Source organism: Spermophilus citellus, assembly GCF_964194105.1.
Source record: "Spermophilus citellus genome assembly, chromosome: 8".
In the NCBI taxonomy this organism is placed as follows: domain Eukaryota; kingdom Metazoa; phylum Chordata; class Mammalia; order Rodentia; family Sciuridae; genus Spermophilus; species Spermophilus citellus.
The window spans coordinates 66,325,253-66,340,849 of record NC_138189.1 but is presented as its reverse complement, the minus strand read 5'-3'; the positions used below and the strand labels follow the sequence as shown (position 1 = coordinate 66,340,849).

Here is a 15,597-nt window from a genome sequence, read left to right as displayed (position 1 = left end):
CCAACAGAATTCTCATTTTCAACTGAAACCTCATCAGCACGACCTTTACTGTCCACATTCCCATCAGCCTTCTGGACTTATTATCAGTCTTAAGCTTGTCCACTCACTGCCCAAAAGCCAATACTCAGAAGACAAGAGTTGATGGGAAGGAAATCTAGTTGATTCAAAGGCTGAAATCTTGAGACAATGAGGGAGCTATCATTCCTCCAGAAAAGACCATTTTGGGGAACTCAGGTACACAAAAGGACTTTCATATAGGGAGGTAATGGAGGTTCAGTGGGGCAATGGGCAGGAAGGCTGCACACTGAATGGGGTCTTCTCCAAACTTCTCCGAAATTCTTCTGTAACTCAATTCCAAAACCTCTTCCACATTGTCAGTTATAGGATAACAGCAGACCACTCCACTTCTCGGTACCTCAATTTTTCCTCAATCTGGTCAGGTTGACAACCAAACAACCATCACAGCAAGCAAGCTTAGATTCTCCTTTATCCAAGCAAAAGACTTGGCCAGAAACTAGCCTAGCTTTGTATCCCTATACAACTAGCCTAGTTTCGTATCCCTATAAAATAAAAAACAAACAAACAAAAAAAGAAAGACTTGAAGTCAGAGCACTGTTCCACAAACTGGCCCTATTTTGAAGTCTGACTTTACTTAATGATCTGTTGGTAGAGATATCATCATGAAGCTGCTTAGCTGCTTGATATTTCCAGCATGTCATTTGATGGCTAGATACTTATAAACACTGTAGCTTTTTTTTTTTTTTTTGCTTCCTATTGTTTTAAAATTGTTTTTTACATTTTCATCTAAAAGATGTCCTTAATAATGAGCATTTCTGTGTCCAGGAAGTTGCAACATTATAATGCTGGGAAATAATAACTTGCATCATCAGTCACCACCACGTGCTATAATGATTTGGCTACCAAAGTTCTACCCTCTATGTTAGAAATCGCCTGAGGGCCCACACAGCTCAGAGATAATTAAAACCTCCATAACAAACTTGCCTTGGTTAATCTGATTGATACAATGTCTTCTGTTGTAACCTCACTTATTTCCCCATGTGCTTTAAATTTAGTAATGCCAAACAGAAAGGAGAAAGAGAAATTAGCATATCTTAAATAGGTGCAAAAATGCAATTACTCTTTTGAACATATGCATATTTATCCTTTTTTTTTTTTTTTTTTTTTGCTACCTCCTATCTCACTTGGCTTTCAGCTCTAAATAGACAAATGCTGGTGGCTTATGGATATACCACAATTAGGGTTATTTCTAAATGAGAAAAACATCCTTTGTTACGACTTCTAGGCCACTAATTGCAGCACATTTTGAGCATTTCTTTTGCATCAAAAAGGAAACCAAATGTACTGTAGAACCCTAGCAAACCAGTCTGTAAACAACACCACAAATTTCTGAAATTTTGCTTAGCACACTACTTTGAGACAAAATAATTACAAAGGAAGGAAGGAAAGAAGACAGGAAGAAAGGAGGGAAGGAGAAAATTATATCAGAAAGATATTTTTCTTAACTATAGCTAGTTTTGGCTGCATCTGTGAAACAATATGCTGTGAATTCACACCTCACTTTTTGTGTAGGGTGACTCGGGGCAGTGCTGGGCCTTGTGCATGCTAGGCAAGCATTCTGTCATACAATCACATTTAAGAGCCATGTGGACCATTAGGGTCTCACTAGTGTTTTCTCAGCCCACACCATGGGACCTTGGAAGAGGGAGTATTCACTAAATATGTTCTGGGCAGACGCAGCGTGCCTGGATGCAACTCAGAGATGCAGAAGGACACTCAATTCAGCGATTTATCATTGCTGTGTCTAATCTTTTGTTTCCTGATTTGATGCAAAACCCCAGGCAGGCAGGGCCCCATGCTTGTCTTATGTACAGTTGTATCCTGAATTTTCAGGAGACAGACAACCACACAGCAGGACCTTGAAACGTTTTTGTTGAGGTTTTACTGTTTATGAGAACAAGTAGGCCCTGCTTTTAGAAAATTGTTGCCCTAGATATCCAAACTTACAAAAGTCAATAAATTAGAAGATATTCTTGATCGTACAGAAGTGGTTATTGCAAATTTGCTTTCATGATAAAAGCATGCCTCAACTTATAAATGTCTTCACACAACTTTTAAGAAGCACAAGTGCTGGAGAATTCAGGGCACACCTAACTCTCGGGCCTGTGCATCACAGGGCCACGTGGAGATGATCAGGATAAAAAGGCTGCTCTTCACCCCAGACAGGTGACCCACTAAGCCTCAAGAATGCGACTATGCTAAAGTGAAACAGGCAAGGACAGTATTATAGGTTGAATTTTGTTCCCCCAAATTCTTGTGCTGAAATCCTAACCCCTAGTCCTTCAATGTGACTTGATTGGGAGACAAGGCCTTTAAAAAGGTAATGAGGTCATGAGAGCAGCTCTAATCCAAACTGACTATTGTCCTTTTATAAGAAGGGAAGATTGAGACCCAGACAAGGAGGGAAGCCTGGGTGAATTCACAGGGAGAAGATGCCATCTGTAAGCCAACAAGAGCGGCCTCAGAAACCAGCTCTGATCTCCAGCCTCTGGAATCAAAAAAAAGCTAAATTCCTGCTGTTTTAGTCTCCCAGTCTGTGGTATATGTTACCGCAGCTGTTAGCAAATGCATACAGGCCTAGAAATGAGAAGGTCTTTTTTGGACTTTCCTGTACTGTTTCATAGACTAAAATTACAATATAGAAATGTCCAAATGCCAGACAACGCTATGGGAGAACAAAAGCAAACAATGCACCCCAACTTGTTCCACCCTTTGAAGTGACAGCTCAGCTTGGTCTTTCTCTGCATCTTGTGCTATATTACTTCTCCCCAGATGTGAGGTAGTGACTCCCTGGAGAGGGCTGCCTTGCAGAACAAGCACCATGTCAACTTCCCCACAAAAAACAATACTAGGGAACACCTTGTCTTTCTTCTTAACCATCAACAAGAATTTACTTAGCTCCTCTCGTGGCAGAGGCATAGAACTAAGGGTGTCAGGGAAATGGGTGTCAACCTAACCCTTAAGAAGAAAGCAAATTTACATGAAAATGAATTAAACTTCCCCATCTCCCACCTTACTGTCTGAATACAATCACATTATTTGCACATTTTTTCACAATAATTTGTACAAGTGTTGTAGAAAAATCAGTGACTTTATAAGTCCTAAGGCTTCACTTAAGAAATTGGCCCTGGACTTATAAAATAGGTGGTGGGATAGAGATATGGTCAATGTTACAGACAAAAAGAGTTACATTCTCTCACTGAAAATAGGCCAAGCATCAACACAACAATTTAATACATTATTCCCCTTAATAGAAGCCCAAATCAAATGTCTCACTCAATCAAATTAAGTTAAGAAACCCTCTGTGAGCTCCAGGTTCAGCTCGAGCAGGCCTGTTCTGCACACCACAGGCCGAGGTCTGTTTGTATCATTAAAAAATTATCTTAACTGCTGCCAGAAGTAATTGGCCCAGCGCTGTCCACTCTTCCGCAGTAGAACTAATGTTTCCTGTGGCTCTGGATGCCTGTGAAATAGCATCACAAGATAAACGCCTCCAGAAGCTGGAGAAAGCGAGCTGAGAGGGAGGGGAACCCTCTGAAAGAAGTGATATGCCCCAGGGTGAGGGGGCAGCGTGCAGATGGCTTCAGGGGACAGCGACCAGACCAAGATCTCCGAAAGACAGGCAGATGAGGAACACCTAGACTGCACAGACAGGTACATGGCTCATCTGGTGAGAGTCACTGGCTTCAGAGTCTAGTCCCCTTATCACCTCTCACCCTCTGATACAGGAAAGTAAAACCAAGCATGGTGCCTGGGCAGTTCTGAGTGAGCCCTGTTTCTGGGTGTCTCCATTCTCTCTTCCGCTCCCCCTCTCCCCTCTCCACTTCCTCCTCTTAATTCTGTCTCCCTTGCCCCTTTCCTATCTCACTTCCTCCCCTGCTCTCTTCCCGTAGTCACCTCCAATATTCTATGTTGCTTGTTCCTGAGCCCCTTCCTGAGCAAGAGGAGCTGCTCAGTGGGTGGAGAGCAATCTCTAAAAGCCCGGCCATGACTCTGGGATGCTGACATCTGGGGAAGCCCAGCAGGGCAAAGAAACATCCTTTCCTGCCTCGTGCCTTCTCCCAGCTGCATGTCTCTCCCTTAGTGGCTGCCCTGCCTGATGGCAGTGTTTGGTTTCCCTCTACTTGGCTCACTGCCCAGAAAGGCTGAGCACCGTGCATGGTACCAATGGGCTGGTGGGAACAAAGGTGGGTGGAGGGAGGAAAGTAAGGTGTGGGGGTTTGTGCCCTCTTCCCTCCCCAAAGCTGGCCTGTCCCTCAACAGTCACTTGCTATCCTGCCTCTCTGTCCCTTGGGCTACTGGGGAGATGGCCTTTCTCTGACCAGCTGGGGTTGCTTTCCACCCTACCCAAGTGCCTGTGAGTAGCCCCAGGCACAACTGCACAGGGATACCTCATGATTCTTCTTTCAAAAAGAAGCCTGTCATTCATCTGTAAGGCTGCAGTTCACTCACCACCTTCAACCTTCAAGATCAGTTTTATGATTTTTGTTGCTGTGTTTTGTCCACTCTTGCCTGGCCATTGTGAGGACTCCTCTAATTGGCAGTTTTTAGTTTCATCTCCCCACGGTGCAGGCTAAGACTCTATTGGGTCTGAGCTCTTGTTCTCAATCCTGCTTCCTCTCCTCTTTTCTTTCACAGGTATCAGATCTTCACAAGAGACTGAAGGCTTTCCTGCCTCCTCTCCATTTTTTACTCTCCTCAAGCCTTCCCCAGGTAAATCAGTCATGTTTCTAACTCCAATTCTGGCATCTGCTTCCCGGTGACACCAATTAGCACCTGGCCTTACTAAACTCCACTCACTGTCTCTCTCTGTCAGGCCCATGACTGATGCACTTTGATATTCATTTAATAAAATTTTACAAGAGAGGGGCTGGGGATGTGGCTCAAGAGGTAGCGCGCTCGCCTGGCATGCGTGCGGCCCGGGTTCGATCCTCAGCACCACATACTAACAAAGATGTTGTGTCCGCCGAGAACTAAAAAATAAATATTTAAAAAAAAATTCTCTCTCACTCTCTCTCTCACTCTCCTCTCTCACTCTCTCTTTAAAAAAAAAAAAAATTTTACAAGAGATAACATATTGACTTGGGGAGGAAACAGTCCCTGGATCCCTCCAGAGCTGCCCTGCCCATGATCATACCCAACAAAGAAATGGAACTCAGAGTCCACAGTTCCTGTGGCATCATCCAGTACTCATGCCCTGGCCCACCCGGGCCTGTGGAAGGGATTCTAGGAAAACAGGTAAAGGTTGGCGAGAGTTGAGAAGCTGCTGGACTGTGGGGGACAAGAAATGACAGTAACAAGAAGCCCAAGGCTCTGGATTTTTTCAATAGGACCTTAGGAAAACACATTTAATCCTAATCGATGGGAAGAAAACGTCCAAAGTCATTAAAGACAAAAATAGTACCAGAAAAGTTCGAAGTCTATTCATTAATTCTAGAGTTCAGATTTGTTAGCTGCAAGTGGGGCTATTCAGCCTCCCCAACCTGATCTGTGTAATGAAGAGGAGAAGATGAAGAAGTGGAGGATGATTCTCAGTTGCTTAGGTTGAGACATGGGATGTCATTTAATGCACTTTTGGGAAATATCTTTCTTAATTCTTTCTTTAACTTCTGCAACACTCCACATGTTTTCTCACTCTTCCAAAATGGAATGACTGCCACAAAAATCCTAAAAGCAAAATTAATTTAGTTTACAAAAAGAATATGTCACAGGGAATCCAAATATGTAGACTGTATTTTCTTGGGTCATTCTAATCTCAAGGATTCCGGCCTGTTACGAGAAATAGACAGATAATTAATAGGATCACTTATCTTCTTTGTGGTTCAGAATATTTGATCCTGTTTTTCACCAAAGATTTTCAGGACAGGAAAGGAGATGGGGAAGGAGAAGTATGGCTGGAATAATCTCGAATTTCAAAAACCGTGTTTCATTCCTATCATATCAGTTCTTGATTCTTTCTGCAATAAATGAAATTCAGTGTTTCTCACTCGGTATCCCCCTTGCTCCAATTCCAGATGCATAATTTGTGTTGACTTTTTGATTATTTGTGTGTGTGTGTGTGGGGGGGTATCATAAGGAAATGCCAAAGAAGGCAGAAAAATCTCCAATTCCCACACAGTAAAGCAAATGCTATTTATCAGACACTCCAACCTCAGGCAGCTTTCAGGTTCTGTGGTTCTTCATCTTGGAACCTGCTTCCCACATCTGATGGAGCAGTCATATGGATTCACATATTCAAGTCAGGATCAAATTTGTCACTAGAGCTCATTCTTGCTACCTTGCACAAATTTATCTCTGAACAGCAGAAAGATTCTAGGAAATCTTCCTATCTAGCCCAAGTGGCCCTGCTACTCTCTCCCCACTCCCCTCTGCCTTCCACAGGTCCTGGGTCTGACTCTCCAGGAGGCTCGGTTAAGGTGGCTCTCCATCACAGTGGCATCCAAGCCTTCTGTCCAGTCTTCCCATCTCTGCACAGGCAACCCTGCAGTCCTGGCTGCAGCCTCTTCCCTCTTCTCACTTCAATATTCTTTTTTTATTATTAAATTACTTATTTATTCTAATTTGTTATACATGATGGCAGAATGCAATTCATTTCAAATTACATATAGAGAGCACAATTTTTCAAGCCACTGGTTGTACACAAAGTATTTTCACACCATTCGTTTCTTCATACATGCACTTAGGGTAATGATGTCTAACTCATATCACCATCTTTCCTACTCCCTTGCCTCCTCCCTTCCCCTCTCTTCCCTTTGTTCTATCCAAAGTTCATCTATTCCTCCCATGCTCCCCACCCCCATCACCATTATAAGTCAGCATCCTCATATCAAAGAAAACATTCAGCCTTTGTTTTGGGGGGATTGGTTTACTTCACTTAGCATAATATTCTCTAACTCCACCAATTTACCTACAAATGCCATGATTTTATTCTCTTTTTATGCTGAGTAGTATTCCATTGTGTGTGTATATATAAAAGTTTCTCTATCTATTCATCTACTGAAGGGCATCTGGGTTGGTTCCACAATTTAGCTATTATGAATTGTGCTGCTATAAACATTGATGTGGCTGTGTCCCTGCAGTATGCTGTTTTTAAGTCCTTTGGGTATAGACCGAGGAGAGGGATAGCTGGGTCAAATGGTGGTTCCATTCCAAGTTTTCCAAGGAATCTCCATACTGCATTCCATATTGGCTGCACCAATTTGCAGTCCCGCCAGCAATGTATGAGTGTGCCTTTTCCCCCATATCCTTGCCAACACTTATTGTTATTTGTATTCTTGGTAGCTGCCATTCTGACTGGAGTGACATGAAATCTCAGAGTAGTTGTTATTTGCGTTTCTCTAATTACTAGAGATGTCGAACATTTTTTCATACATTTGTACTTCAATATTCTTTTATACTCTATTCCCTCTGATGCTCCCTTTCACTTGACAGAGCTCCTCTGTCCATTCCAATTGTTTTCCAAGATTCCCATTGGAAACAAACACTTCTATTTCAGCCTTCAAGGGTAGAGGAATCTCATCTTCAATGCTCCACAGTCATTGGGGCCAGAGAGAAGAGGTAAGTATATCTTCTGGCATTTCCCATTGATGCTTCCAATGGCCCCATCACTTCTCCACTCTCATTCAAAACCCTCTTCTCTCTTGACTGGCCTCCCCTAACGTACACATCCACATAACTCCTCTCTCCTTCTTGTTATTCTCATCCATAGCGTACAGAACATTCCCCCTTATGCTAAACACTTTGCCATCTTACTTACACACTTTCTCTCCACTCTGACCTCTAGAAGATGTTTGTGTCCGTGCAAACAACTTATCTCTCTCTGTTAGAATTGGTTTGACTATACATGAACTATACAGGTAAGTAGTTTTAATAATTTAGGGATCTCTTATATAAGTATAGAAGCTAAGGCAGATCAGGGCTAAAATGGTGACTTCATGTTATTAGGAACTCCTGTCTTTCTGCTCCACCATCCTGGCCTTGGATTCCATCCTTAAAATAGTTCATGGTCTAAATTTGCAGAAAGGAGAATAAATGGCAGATGAGCACAACTTCCTGGTGATTTTCACTTCAATTTTTTTCCTTAACTCCCACCCCCCCACACCCAATGAATTTTACTTACACATTTTTATTCATCTCTAACTGCAAAGAAAGCTAATTATATTCTCTTAGCAGGCTGCATTGCTATTCTGAATAAAAGCAGGGTTCTATCCATAATGAGTAAGCAACTAGCATTCTTGCCATGTAGTTCCTGTCCAATATCACTGACCTTCATTTCCTTTCCCTTCAGCAATTATGGCCATTCTCTGGACTCTCTCACCCAAAGCGCTCAATTCCGGATCTATTAAGTTCTAATATCCTATTCTCCAGCTCTCAGCATCTAGCCTTGCAGGTCCCATGCTCATTCCTGCTACGTCTGTCACATGGTGCCTCACATGGAATCCTTCCATCCTTCCATTCCCCGTAAGATGTATCCATTTGGGGAGACACCAAGGTGGAATTAGATAAACAAAGGGTTTATCTAGGGAAATGCCAGTGAGGATCAAGGGCAGGGGAGCAGGAATAATCAGGAAGAGCTTTGGAGCCATGGTGCAGGCCTGACTGGGATGGAAGAAGGAACTGAGTAGGAAGAGCCTGGTTGCAGTTGAGTTCTCATTCAGGTCACTGGGAAGTCCTAGGCCAAAATTGCCCATTAGAGGCGCATTGTGTTGGGCACAAATGACCCCCTTCCAATGATCCTCTGTGCTCAACTTCCAGTTCCCGCTACTATTAACATGTTTATCTACATCCCTGATGATCCACACCCCTCTCCTAAAATCTCACCAGGGTCTCTTGCCTTCTTTTTTGTGTCCTTGTTATCTGTCTCCTCAAGATGCTCGCTTCAGTAATTAGCCCAATTGCTCTTACTTCTTCAGCTCTCTCAGGGAGAGGTCACAGCAAGAGCTGAATCAGCACAGTGGGATCTGGGGAAACAGTCCCAGGTTTTAGATGGCTGGTACATAATAAATTTTCAGTAAATATGTAGTAGAGGAATATGTGCATATTTTGCCTTTTCCAGCTGATGGTAAGCTTTCTGAGGGTGGGGACTATGTCGTATTTATCTCCATAACCTATCTAATAACCCACAGACATAAATACAAAGTTGTCAAGCTAGTAAAGTTAATCTACTAATTTTGTGCTATATTAGAAACAAATTATTTCTCTAAATTCTTCATTTAATGCCTAATATGAAACCTGTCATACGATAGGTGTTTAATAAGTAAATGTTTGTTTTAATTAAAGAGAAATTAAAAATAAACTTTCACTCCCTGAATGTCACGTGCATATTAAAGGCATTGAACTAAGGGAAATAAGAAGGAGCTTATGATTTATCTACCTAAATCATTTCACTGCCTGTGGCGTATCTACTTTTGGATACTTCGTGGGCTTGAACAGAGCAATCTTATCTATCCCACGAGTACATTATGCCATGCTTGGGATCAATTGTAGCCATCAGTATATTATAGAAGTGCATGTTGTTTGATCATAAATGCTTATCTCTTTGGCTGGTGATTTTAAGGGCTCTGGGTGTCAACTAGAAGAAGCTGCAGGAAGTGGAACAGATCCAGAGTATGGACAGATTTAGATTTCTGCTGAAAATAGAAACTCAAAGCATCATCTTGAAAACAACCAAGAAGTCTCAAACTCTAGTGCGCACCTGCAATCCCAGGGGGTCAGGAGGCTGAGGCAGGAGGATTGAGAGTTCAAAGCCTGCCTCAGCAATTTAGTGAGGCCCTAAGCAACTCAGCAAGACCCTGTCTCTAAATAAAATACAAAAAGGACTGGGGATGTGGCTCAGTGATTGAGTGTCCCTGGGTTCAATCCCTGGTACCAAAAAACAACAACAACAACAACAAAAAAACCCAACAACAAAAACAACCAATAAGACCTGAAGGGTGAATACTAAACAGAAGCCGTAGTCAGGGAAATCCTTTTCCTCAAACTAAAAATATGGAATACTTCTTAGAATAAAACTGTAGATATGCATCCTGTAAAATGCTGGGGAGTGATTTTGGCCAAATTATATTATCCTATTATTATATTGTGTGTATGAATATGTAACAAAAAATCTCACCATTTTGTATGGCTATAATGCATCAATTTAAACTTGTAGAAAAAAATGGAAAAAGAAAGAAATACATTTTGTAAGGATGGAACCAACAGTAACTATCAATCAAACTAATCAGGGTATCGCCTCTGGTGAAATCAGGTTGTTTATGTGTAAAGTAGTTATAACTTTATCAGGTATTGGTGTACCTAGGGGATAAGGGATAAAGGAGAGAATGTAGACATTGTAGACTGCAGGGCCATCCCTGAGGATCTGTGGGGTATGCACAGGCAGTGTGTATCTGGCCCATGGTTGCCTGTGCAGTCCCAGGTACCACATATTTCTACCATAGACTTAGATGATCAGACTCTCAGAATCTAATGCCAATAGATACAGAGACTCAAATTTCCTTTGCTCTGGTTCATGCTCAGCACACACTTTTCGAATTATAATTTGATTTCTCTTGTAGGATAAGAACCCACCAAGTATTATAGCAGATGTGTCAGTTGCATTTTTTTCATTGTAATTAATACCCCAGCCTTTTGATTTACTTTTCAGTCTCTTGGGAACAAAGCTACAGTGAGTCTCTCTTCAAGGAAAACTGACAAGAGGCATGCTTCTGAGCCTTCAGAGCTGAGGGCAAAGTCTGCAATAGTGATGTCAAAATGCCAACCAGTGAAGAAACCTTTGGTGGACAGGCACACAATCAGCCCTCTCTTATGACATCCTACTATCTCCATACAGTAGATGTCACCATGAGATGAGCTGTGTTAACACAGAGTGCATAGCCACTAACAAAAGGTGCAGAAAGAAACTGTGTGTGTGTACCCACACGCGTGTGTGTCCAGAGAAAGGCACTTTCTTAACAACACTAGAAAGCTCAAAGAAAGTAGTTAATTCAATCAGATGTGCCATAGGGTCTTTCATTTTTATTACTGAGGCTTCCTCAAAGTGAGTGCTGCAGAGATGAACAGGATGGATAGAGTATGGATTGATGGGTGAATGGATGGATGAGTGAAGCTAAAACAAAGCTATTTAATTTAGACTTTGAACTTAATAGCTCACAGGTATCAGAAGTTACTGGGCTAGAAAAGTTGATCTGCTACTTTCTTACTGTATTGGAAACACAATTTTTCCAAGTTCCTCATTTCATTTAAAATATGCCTTAAGGGAATAGTTAAATTCAGAATAGGGTCAATAATAAACTTTTATGGATTTTTGCCAAACTAAACGAATAAGAAATGATATGTTTGGAACTCTTACACTAGAAGTTATGGGGTAAGCCCAGGAAAAATCTGAAGGTTATGCCAAACAATTTAGAGATTCACACTGACAGGGTGAGGAGTCTCTCAATCCATGAGTTTTATATTAATATCTGTAGGGAAATGTGGCCTATGAATAATATTTAGACCACAGTTTTCATCTTCACAGAGTTAAAAATCTGGGTAGTTTTCATGACTTGAAATCTGGGCAGTTTTCATGACTCATACTTTTTTTTTCTTTCTTTGTAGATGGACACAACACAATGCCTTTATTTTTATGTGGTGCTGAGAATCGAACCCAGGTCCCGCGCCCATGCTAGGCGAGCGCTCTACCGCTGAGCCACAATCCCAGTCCATGACTCATACTTTTGTTAGGTCATTATTTTAAAGGCATTCATAAAAGTCTTTGAGGGTGGTGATTTGTACACAATACTAGTGAATTTTGTTAGAAGGCACATCAATTTAAACCCAGCTGCTAAACAAAATGACAGCCTCACTTTTTTCAATGCCTCCTCACAAGATATATGTATGTGTATGTGTATGGTGTATGTGTATGTGTGTGTGTGTGTGTGTGTATAGTGTATATATATGTGTGTGTGTGTGTGTGTGTGTGTGTGTGTGTGTATAATATGTACATGTAAAAATGTACAAGTCACCAAGTAACTCTGATGATTATTCATATTAATCAAGATAAAACTCTAATAAGCTATAAAAAAAAAAAAAAACCCACGACACAGCCATGCTGCAGAGTCAGGGACCCGCTGAGTGAACTCGTAGAAGAGCCGCAACATACGGGTTTCCTTGACAACTGTTCCCATAGAACCAGTGTTCAAAGATAGGCACAGACAAAGCAACCAGAGAGATTAATCAATGATCATGCTCCAGTATCTAAAATGGCATTGAGATTTGTTGATATTGTAGTACCTACTTCTAAATTTTGATGAGTGTGTTTCAAACTCACTTTTCTCCTTTGACTACTTTTTTTTTTTTTAGTGGAATTCCCCTTTTTTCTTTCTCTTTCCCAAATAAGAAAGTCCCTTTAAGGAAGGATAACAACCACAGTTAAACTGCTACTTTGGAAAATCTACCCTAAAAAAAATAATTATTTCTCATTTAAAACCAATAATTCCACCAAAAGGACAGCAAGTGAGTCACACAGAGGGGATCCCCGAAAGAGGGGTAGTTTTTTGAGATTTAATCACAGCTTTGTGGAAACCTCTACATGTGGTATGGTGTGTACCTCCACAGTTCTGGTGTACTGCAAGATACCCAGAAATTAATTTATAACTCAAGCTGTCGCCAAGTTCACTCAGACCCAGAGAAGACTCAGTTCCACCGAGCCAGCCTCTTTCCCATTTGCTTGCAGAACAGAGACATCTCAGCAAACAATTCCCAGTGTGGAAAGAAAACTGTGTGCAAACAGCAGACAATTTGAAAAAGGGTGGGGACAAAGAGCTTACAGAAGGGCAGTAGGGATGAACAACACAAAGAAACCCAACGTGGCAGAATAAAATAATCCTTTGAGGTATTAAAATAGTTCCACTAAGCCAATTCTGGCCACCCATATGAGAGAAATCAGAAATGCAATTACTCCAACCCTGAGGAGTAAATACAGAAAACAAGGAGCCCCAGGGAAAGTATTCCAGAATACAGACGTAAATTAATAGAAGGACCCTAAGGAATTGCCTTTCTCTTTTCTTGTTTTCTTGCTGGTGTTTTAGATGCCCTTCCCCAAATGTGCAATTATCTCAGCAGAACGAAGAAAGAAGTGAAACTGCAGTGTGCATGCACTACTGTGGATAAAGGTAGGCAGACAAATTGAGGGCTAGAGGGCAGTTGCAAGGTGCAAGCTTTGTCAGGCCCCTGTGTGGCCTCCTTGGTATCTCTGTGGCCTCTAGTGGGGAAAATTCAACAGGTCTTTCAAACACTGAGACTAAAATCAGCACTTATCAATCGTTTCATCTTAGCTGCAACAAATGACTCAATTGTTCCTCAGTCTCAACAACAAAGCAACAATAGCAAATCCCCCAGAAGATGCCCTCCTTCCATTCCTAGGAACCACTGGCGTGTCCGGTGTGGCAGCCACTCCAGCTTTGTGAGTGAGTTGACCTTGTCACTCATCTAATATGGTTTGGGAGATCCAAGATGTGTGTATGTGCAATGACCACAGTCAGCCTGGCTGTGTAGCCATCCCATGTGTTCTCGTCCCAGCGGAACACGGCCTCCTCCTCTGAATAGAAACAGATTACAGCTCACACCTTGGCCTTCTAAAAGGGACTGTCAACTCCAAGCCATGTCTTGTAATTCAGTCACTTCAAGAAATTACTGATTCCCTTGAAAGATAAATAATTAGAATAAACTTTTGTTTTTAACTAGGTGACTATGTAGTATAGCTTCATCCATATGGTTTACACCATTTTGTTAACTTTGTGCTTTGACTTGTGTGCTCTTGTTGATTGCTTTTGTTCATTGTAAAACTTAAGCCCAAAGCATATGTGTACCCAGATGAGAGTGAGTCTTCATTTCCCTTGGTCAGGAATTCAGTCAACAAACATTTCCAGATGATTCCTTTGTGATGGAAGCTACAGAGACAGCTTTAGGCGAGCTAGATACTTGCCCTAAAGCATCGTGAAGACTGATGAGACCTCAGAGCCTGGACTATTATGAAAAGTGGAGCAGGATCTAACCACTGCGTTCCCCGAGGTGGGGGCGAGGGTCAAAAGAAACCTCACTAAGGAAGTAGGATTTTATTTGAGCTTCTTTGGCAAAGGCAGTGGGGAAGGGAGGGCTTTTGAAGAGGGAACAGCAAGTGCAGGAAAGGCCCTGAAGTGTCAGAAAGGATGGAATGTACCAGAAGCACAAAGAAAGCCCACAGAACCGGGAAGGTGGGCAGGGTCTCCGCATCTGTGAGGACATCTGGACTTGAGCCTCAGGGGAATGGAAGGGGATGAGGTTTCTAAGTCAGGCATCCTTGATTTGTGCACCGTGTCAGTCTGTCTCTGCAGGCTTTTGATTTTCTGACCGTGACCCTGCCTAATGGTTGACCAGTTATACTCGAGCAATTCCACCCTCACTTCCTAGGAATGTAGGGGAGCCCTTTAAACTTCCTTTACTCTTTATCACATTTATTTGTAGGATATAATGTAGATTTTAAATAAACACCTAAAAAATTAATGAAAAAGTTACACTTCATATTTATATGAACTTTTCCATATTCTCCTATTGGGGCAGGGCAGGACGGTACAGGATCTTTAGGGGTATGGAGTTTGAAGGCTGGGTTCAAATCCCTGCACTGGATCTTTTGGGCAAGTTCTTGATTTTTCTGTGCCTTTGTTTCTTCATTTGTAAAATAGGGAGTAACAGGACCTCATAGGCAGGTTTACCACTTCATGGATCATCCCAAGTGGGCATTTTGGAGCTGTAGGAGGTTCCTAGCACAGGTCAACATAAGCAGCACACTTGAAAGAGGGCTAGGTGCATAGTAAGGGCTGCTTGATGCCATTATCAAGATGCTTTTATTTATTCCTAAGGAGACGAGATCCACCAACTGTTTTTCAACATTGGCATGGTTGAAAGGGAGAACTGAGAAATATTCAGAACCCCCATGGAACCGAGGCAAACTTGAAAGTATTTTAACTTGGTGAGGATTATCTTTTAACAGAAAACTAAGCAAAGATATTAAAAAACTAAAGACAAATACTTTTGGTGGGCAATACAGGTTAAATACACATAGAAGTACTTTTTCAAATGGGAATGAAAGCCATGGGATTCACAGGTTTGGGTATTGATCTGTCAGAAGCATCGATTAGGTGAACGCTTAATTTGGATCTGATTATTAAAGTAACAATTGCTCATTAGAAAAATTTGGAAGAAACAAAAGAACGCTATTCAATAGCCTACCTACCATTAAAAATAAGCACCATTGGGCTGGGGTTGTGGCTCAGTGGTAGAGCACTTGCCTAGCATACACGAGGCACTGGGTTCGAGCCTCAGTACCACATAAATGTAAAATAAGGATACTGTGTCCCTTTAAAACTTAAGAATAAATATTAAAAAAATAAGCACCATTAACATTTTATACATGTTCCTGTAGTAAATGTAATATGCCACTTTTCTGCAAATTCTCTCCAGTGAATAAACATGTATGTGTGAGCATGTATCTATCTACATATT

The 15,597-nt window shown here is 41.6% G+C and overlaps 1 protein-coding gene across 4 annotated transcripts in view; it reads left to right on the top strand.

Moving 5' to 3' along the window:
• The first annotated feature begins 3,579 nt into the window (after positions 1-3,579).
• The window catches only part of TMEM150C (transmembrane protein 150C), a 122,976-nt gene continuing 110,958 nt past the window's right edge, over positions 3,580-15,597 (top strand). For 2 of the 4 annotated variants that reach the window (XM_081304632.1, XM_081304637.1), the window contains exons 1-4: positions 3,580-3,732; positions 4,717-4,791; positions 7,574-7,635; positions 13,146-13,229. The gene's annotated coding sequence lies outside the window, so the exon portion shown is untranslated. The remainder of the gene's footprint in view (positions 3,733-4,716; positions 4,792-7,573; positions 7,636-13,145; positions 13,230-15,597) is intronic. The other 2 variants (XM_081304634.1, XM_081304635.1) reach the window with 2 other exon arrangements.